This window comes from Grammomys surdaster, unplaced genomic scaffold (assembly GCF_004785775.1).
Source record: "Grammomys surdaster isolate TR1022 unplaced genomic scaffold, NIH_TR_1.0 371, whole genome shotgun sequence".
Taxonomy (NCBI): domain Eukaryota; kingdom Metazoa; phylum Chordata; class Mammalia; order Rodentia; family Muridae; genus Grammomys; species Grammomys surdaster.
This window is the reverse complement of record NW_021604790.1, coordinates 5,088,800-5,090,728: the sequence shown is the minus strand read 5'-3', so window position 1 is coordinate 5,090,728 and position 1,929 is coordinate 5,088,800.

Sequence of the window (1,929 nt, the reverse complement as noted above, 5' to 3'; positions counted from 1 at the left end):
CTCTCTCTCTCTCTCTCTCTCTCTCTCTCTCTCTCTCTCTCTCTCTCATCTATCTATTATGGCTCTTCTGGAACTCTGTAGACCAGGCTGGCTGGCCTTGAACTTGGTTCTTTCTGCATCTGCCTCCCTGGTGTTGGGATTAAGGTCGTGTGCCACACTATGCCTAGCTACAATTTGATTTTTTTTTCCTTGTTTGCTTGTGTTGAGGCAAGGTCTCACTCCACTCTAGGATGGTCTAGACTTTATTTTGTAGCCTTGGCTGACCTTTAAACCGTGATGGTCTTTCTACCTAAGCTTTGTTTTTTTCTAAAGGTTTTAGTCTAAATTTGTTTAGTCTAAAGCTTTTATACAATTATATCTTTTACATTGGGCATATTCCTCCCGTATGGTTCTACCCTCCCTTTTCTTCCTCCTTCCCAGTCCTATTAGTTTCCTTAGTCTTCCTAGATAGTTTTGTTTCTACTTTTATGTTTATATACATACAGAAACAAATTGACTCTTAAAAGAATCTAGTAGAAAGTACACCCTCAATATAAGGTGGGGTGAGAAGAGTCCAAGTGCTGACTACTTAGATGAAGGAAAGAGGTTTTAGTCTCCTTCTCTCTCTCCCTCCCTGTGTGTGTATTTTAATTATTCTTTTTTCTTTTCTTTTTTTTTTTTAGACAAATTTTTCTATATAGCTCTGGCTGTCTCATAATTCTCTTTGTAGACCAGGCAGATTACAACTTCTGAGATCTGCCTCTGGCTTCTGAGTACTGGGATCAAAGATGGGTGCTGCACCACACCTTGCTAAGAATTTATTTTTGAGATTATAATATTACATCACCCCTTCCCCAACCGTCCCATGTTCCTGTCCTTACTCTTTTTCAAATGCATGGCTTCTGAAAATGTATCACTGTGTAGCCTAGTCTGGCTTCAAACACTGGACCCTCCTGCCTTGTCTAACTTTGCCAGTGCTCGAATTACGACATGCATCTCCAAATGTTTAACTATTCTAAACTTGAGGTTTTTTTTTTAAAGACCATTTTCTTTTTTGTATATATTTACTTCAGTATTTTTTTTTTTTTGCTGAAAATGATCCGTGTGCTTGATTTCCTTTTTTTAAATTTATTTTTTATTTTACATACATTGGTGATTTAACTACATGTATCTCTGTGTGAGGGTGTTGGATCCCCTAAAACAGGAGTTACTCACAGTTGTGAGCTGCCATGTGAGTGCTGGGAATTGAACCCAGGTCCTCTGGAAGAGCAGACAGTGCTCTTAACCACTGAGGCATCTCTCCATTTTCTTAATAAAAAAATTTGTGTGTGTGTGTGTGTGTTTGTGTGTGTGTGTGTGTGATATCACCTGGAGCTGGAGTTACAGGTAGTTGTGGGCTGTTTGACGTGGTTGATGGGAATTGAACTCAGGTCTTCTTTTGAGAGCAGCTCTTAACCTCTGAGCCATCTCACTTAACCCTCTAAATGAGTTTACACAATGTATTTTTTTTTTTGTTTTGTACAACTTATTTTTCTTCAGCATTTGAAGCAGCTAACCCTTTTTGAAAGGACTTTGGAAGACATGGCTGGGGGTTTCTGCCTGTGGTCAGAATACTTTGAGAACTGTTTCAGAGGAATTGAGCCCCCTGGTGGAGGATACAGAGCACCCTCCTACTCAGTGGATACACTCAATGCTTGGAAAGGCTAAAGGTCTCCAGGGATTGCGTTGGTTGTTAGTCAAGGACAGGGTAGTTAATCATTTCATGACCCATCCACCTTTAACCCCATGACCCTCCAGCCCCCCATTGCAGACAGTGCCAATTTTGGGTCATTTAGCCATTTGCGGTGGAACAAGACCTCCAGGGAAGGATGCTGATGTCTTAATTGCTTCTTTTTAACTTTTACAGGGCATAGCCAGGCTTTTAGCAGTGGAAGACTTTTGTATAAACTG